This window comes from Tasmannia lanceolata, unplaced genomic scaffold (genome assembly GCF_043159265.1).
Source record: "Tasmannia lanceolata isolate RefF3 unplaced genomic scaffold, GAP_Taslan_0.1 ptg000002l, whole genome shotgun sequence".
NCBI lineage: Eukaryota > Viridiplantae > Streptophyta > Magnoliopsida > Canellales > Winteraceae > Tasmannia > Tasmannia lanceolata.
In genome coordinates, this window is record NW_027518679.1 from 41,685,317 (window position 1) to 41,691,318 (window position 6,002).

Sequence of the window (6,002 nt, forward strand, 5' to 3'; positions counted from 1 at the left end):
GATTACCGAATCATATTGGCCAAAATTCAAGAAAATATCTACTCAAATCAAATCTCAAATCTTAAAATTTGGTGGAGCTTATCTCTTCCTCACTTCCAACCAAACCTATTACAAATAAAAACACTTTCTCACCCCTTTATGTCCATTGGTATTTCCTCCTGAGTCTCTCTCCTCATTTCTGGCAACTAATAAATCTAAACTAATTTATTCCAGCCCAAGTGGGACCCATAGAGGCAAGTAACATCCTACCATGCATTTTTTGGGTCAGAAGTCTTATAACAGACCCAATCGGTAGTGCCATAAGGCCGAATAGAAAATCCACAAAATCTTTCCCTGCTTCACCAAACAGGACCTTCTTGTTTTTCTTGTCTACAAGAAGCTTCAAGCTCAACTTCGTCTCCATGACTGTTGCTTACTGGGTTTCACGGTCTTGGAAAGATGGTGGCCATATATGTCAAGGTACTCGGAAAATGTGATGTAAATTACAGTACTTTAAAATCATAGTAATCATTGTAATGGAGGTAGCTAAAAGTAGCAAAAAAACAAAAGAAAATGAATGGAAGTAGCTGCACTAAGTTGAGCTTGAACGAATGGTAGGAAATGCCATTAAAAAAATGGGCAGTGATAAATTCACCTACTTCTAGGATGAATTCACCCCGTATTTTTCAAAATGGAATGTATAACTGATGCAACCCAAAATTTAGTAATAAATTTTGAGGATGGCTATTTTAGGAAGATTCATAAGTGGAAGTTTCACAAGTGAGAAATGCAGAAAGTTTTCGTGAATAAGAAGTTGTTTTGGCGGAATGGAACCTTGCAAAGCTTACATGATTTTGAGATATGGGAAATCTTAAGCTACTTTTTAGACTTTGGAAATCTTTTAGAAATGTAATAAAAGAGATGAACAATTGGAGTTGGGGAGTTTTTGAGATTGAATAAAATTTTATCTTCATGACATACGTGAGATTTCGTACGAGTTCTTCTTGTTACTTGTTCTTTCTTGGTTTTGTTTAATCTTAGCATTGGGCTGCGCCAACAGCCCACACCATAGGATGATCGAAACCGCCCATTTTTGGGGCACAACCAATTTACATTGTTGCCCATCAAATGGGCGGTTTTGATCATCCTATGGTGTGGGTTGTACAGTCCAGTTCATTTTGAAAATTACGGGGTGAATTCACCCTGGGCCGGCTGGACGCACGCGTGGGCTCAAAGTTTTTTCTTTTATTTATTTTGTCTTTTTCCCTTTCTCTTATATTTATTATTCTTGACCATAATATCATTTTGTTACCGTTTGAGAAGTCATTTTGGAAACGTCTCTGCGTGCTTAATGCGCCGTTTTGGAAACGTCTTTACCGCAGTAAAGAGTTCGGCGTTTCGCCTATAATGGGTCTCTTTCTGTTTTGTATAACTCAGTTTTTAGAGAGGATAGAAAGATATCTTTTGCAAAAGATATCTTCTCTCTGTTACCTCTCCCTGCTTCTTGTTTTCATTTTCTTCCCCCAAAAAGTTTTACAATCAAGGCATTCAGCTCATATAAGCAAGTTCGATAGGCATCCGGGCTGCGTGAGTGCACACCCCTGGAGCAAGAGTTGATGTATCCTGGAGACATACACCATTAAACCCATCTGCATAGTTGATTTCTCATAGTGACAAATAGTCAAATACATCATTTATCATGTCTTGAAAGTCAAGTTCAAGCCTAACCCAACTCGTCTCCAAATCTCTCAACCCTAACCAAACCCATCTTACCCGATTGTCGAAATTGGGCCAGGTTGGGTCCCAGCTCTTATCGTCTCCTCACTCAGTAGTCCCTCTGGTATCCATCCCTCTCCCACCCTCCCTCACCATTGGGTAAGTGATGCATGTGCATCTGGCACGATCATCAAATCAACCGTCCACGTTGATCACAAAATTTCAAGAATTTTAGATTTTATTAGATTTCATTTATTTAGTTTCCTAGAGTTAGCCGTCCAAGGCTAGGAGAAATTTTAAGAATTTCTTTTAGTTGGATTATGATAGAAGTTTTACTTTTGGTAGGATTTTTTTGAGAAATTATAGGGAAAGTAGAGTTATCTTTTAAGATTTGTTTTAGAGAACTTTTTGGAAGAGGTACAATTGAATTTTATTGAGTTTTATTGTGGACGAAATTCCCATCTTGGTTGGACGTCCATGTGTAGGAATATTAGGAATTTAAGATTTGGTAGGAGATATTTTCAAAAGCCTATAAATAGGCATCAATGTAAACGTTTTTATTATCTTTATGGGGAAAAAATTTAGTTGCCTATTGTTGCTTTTTGGAGAACGTACACTAGAGTCATCTGCTGCTATCTCTACAACAAGCCATCTGCTGCTTATTTTTGCCGTCTCAATTCAACCATAGTTGCCTCTTGTTGATTTTTAGAGAACGTACAATAGAGTCATATGTTGCTATCTCTACAACAAGCCATCTGCTGCTAGTTTTTGCCGCCTCAATTCAACCACCTACTGTTGAATATTTCAAATACGTAATTTGGCTTCCGCTATATACGCCCCTGCGTTAGTACGCTAATATTCCAAGAAAAAAAAAATTCATGGTAGCCAAACGTGCCCAAATGGTTCAGATGAGTCTCATGACAATTGCATTATTCCTTTCAAATGGCTCATCACATTCTTAACAAGTATGGCCTCATTTGTCTTTAGGGCAGCATGGGAAGTCCATTTGGCAGTGGATTAGGTTCAACAAAAACACAAAATTCTATCTTAGACATATCCAATTAAACTGTTATAACTCATACAACCAAGTGAAAAACAGTTCTCTCATAGAAGATAAACAAAAAGAAGGAAGAACAGGAGAGAGGCTTATCAGCATTGAATACAACTTTAACTAAGCAAAAATTATTCCCATGATGTTCTCTGCTCTACGACCACTTCCTCATCAATCAGTGGAACATCTACTTTGTTAAGGAATACGTCTGAGAGCTTTCTTGGACTGCAATGATGCAGATCAAGGTGGCAAAGGGGCCTTGCCGTGCCTGCACGGCACGAAACTTCTCGGCCCGATGTGTCCTGTGGGCCAGGCACGGCACAACACGATTTGGCCACGGGCCGTGCCGGCACAGCACGGAAAAGTATGAGGTTAGGCACGGCACGGCCCGCGGCCCGTATCGTGCCGGCCCTGAAAAATAGCCCTAAATGCCTAAATGCCCACTTTTTCACTGACTTTGCCGTGTCCCGACACGTGTCACGGGCCTAAAACACAGCCGTGTCACGGGCCTAAACCACAGCCTGGCACGGCCCGTGTCATTGTAGCTATTCGTGCCGTGCCGGCACGGGCCGTGTAGTGCCATGCCTTGCCGGGACACGGGCCGGCACGGCCCTTTTGCCACCTTGAGATGCAGACGAAATTCTCTGCTCTAGGTACACTTCCCCATACACTTCCTCATCAACCAGTGGAACATCTACTTTGCTAAAGAATACGTCTGAGAGAGCTTTCTTGGACTGTAATGATCAAGGTTGCCAGAGCGGGAATCGAAAGCGGGAATCGAAGGCTCCCAGGGAAGAATCCTGCTTAAGGTTGCCAGAGCGGAAATAGAAAGCGGGAATCGAAACGGGAATCAAAGCGGGAATGGAAGGCTCCCAGGGAAGAATCCTGCTTCCTTGGTAATGATGCATTTATCAGAGCCAAACCCTAACAAAACACAGATATAAAACAAATAAGTTGGTAAACATAACAAAAGAATTATAAGAGGGTTAGGAGTGTGAAACAAGCAATTACTCCGAAAGCTTAAGCTGTTAGAGATGGGTGTTATTTAATCATTTATACTTCAACACTCCCCTTCATGTGTGGCCTCTCTTTATTTTTGGGGTTGGTCGTACATGGTGGATTTTTAATATGACAGAGTTAATGGGTTTTGCAGTGGGACATGCTGCGCTAGACAATGACTCATGTGAAACAGCCAATTACTCCTAAAAGCTTAAGCTGTTAGACTTGGTGTTATTTAGTCATTTCTACTTCAACGAGGAGTAGGTTATTGTGAAGTAAACAACAACCCATAAAAGAAAACGATAAACAAAGGCGAAAGTATGCTAAACAATTAACGTACCTCATCTAAACCTACATCCACCACCATCTCTTCAAGTGCACCCACTTCTGTAATATTAAACTTGTTGAGTAGAGTAATACTAGAGATAGTAGACATGGGTGTCACACCCAAATCATCCATTACCATATAAGTAACAACACCCTTAACGAACCCACCTTCTCCACGCGAAGAAGACACCGCAGTGTTGTTAGCAGCCACGTAGATTAGCTCGCTATTCATTGAACGTTGGCAGTTAGGACATTCAGTCCCACTAACTTCAGCTATATATCTCCGACAGCTTGAAGAGTTTGTTAATAGCTACATGAGTAGTATTTCTTTGAAGTTGTTGGAGAGTCTTTCAACAGTAAAAGAGGAAGGTTTTGGGCCGATGATTTGGGTTTGAGCAGAGAGTTCTTGTCTTGATTTGGTTGGATGTAAGTGTCACTCAAGTTCTCGATGCTCTCATACAGTCTTCCCAAGCATCCTACCATTCGTTTCTCAGTGAGAAGTCTTATAACAGACCCAATCGGTAGTACCATAAGTCCGAAGAGAAAATCCACAAAATCTTTATTTGCTTCCCCAAATAGGACCTTGTGGTTTTTCTTGTCTACTAGGAGCTTCAACCTCAACTTGGTCGCTAGGGGGTGTCAATGGATCCAGACGGTCCGATGGATCGTCCGAATCCGAAAGTTAATGAACGGGATCTAAACATATGAATAGGATCCATGGGCATATTTCGAATCATCAAATCTGGGATCCAAAAAAATTTGGATTGTGCATGGGCACATAACAGATGCCCATTGGATAGTCACGATCCGAAATGGTTTACAAAACTACTCTCCAAATTTTGTTAATGCTAACCCTTCTATGAAGGGTATTTTGGTCAAAACCTTTCTTATCACTTAATGAATCGGATGTGAATGCGATTTCACCAATGTCACCATTTTCACCCATGTCAAAACCCCTCTCTCTTTTTCTTTCACGAAGGAAAAGAGAGAGGGGTTTTGTTCTTTATGCATCGTATTCTTTTATACACAGATGAAACATAGATAAAATTTTAATTTGGTTGAAGAAAATGCTTAGAGACACACTAATAGGGGACTGCCATTCTATCTCTTTTTTAAAAAATTAATTGTTTACTCCGCTTAGTGAGACATAATATGACACTCCTATGGACGGTCCGAATTAAAATGGATCATGATCATGACGTGGAAAGTAGGATCCGAAGAACAATCCGACTCTGACCCGACCGATAAGGAATTCAAATGGATCGTGGTGTGACATAGGTGGATCCGACCCGAAGTGGATCCGTTGACACCCCTATTGGTCGCCATGACTCTGATGTTTTACACTCTTGGAAAGATGGTGGTAACATATATGTATATATTTTCTTGTGCAAATTTAAACACGACTTACCTTGGGTTAGGTTTCCCTGCGAGGGAGTGAGACAACTTTATGAAAATGGTACCGTATAAAGTAAGCAATCAATGAGGAAAAATTCTTTTGTGGTTCAAAGCTCTCATGTTATCTTATCCCTATGGCCCTACCTTCTTCTTTAGCTTTACCACGTTACGGTGATTATTAAAAGTATAGCCACGTGTACGATCTAGATCTTTTGATGTACGAAGGTTTGTCATAAAATAGTACAACATAAAGCAACGAATTAAAGAGGAGGGTCGTGGACTAGTGCAATCGTCGTGTCCTCCTCACAGCTGTTCTTTGAGGTGCCATCTATTCAAACTAGGAAAAATTGTCAACTGGTGACACAAAAATCCCAAAATAGTGAATGGGTGACACCATTTTGATATTTTGTGAATGGAAGCCATTTTACATTTTCTGACATGGCCTTTTACATAAATACCCTCAAGGCAAAAAAACCCATTGCTTTTACTTCTCTTCGTTTTTAACTGTACAGAGGCTTCTTTTTTTACTTTTACT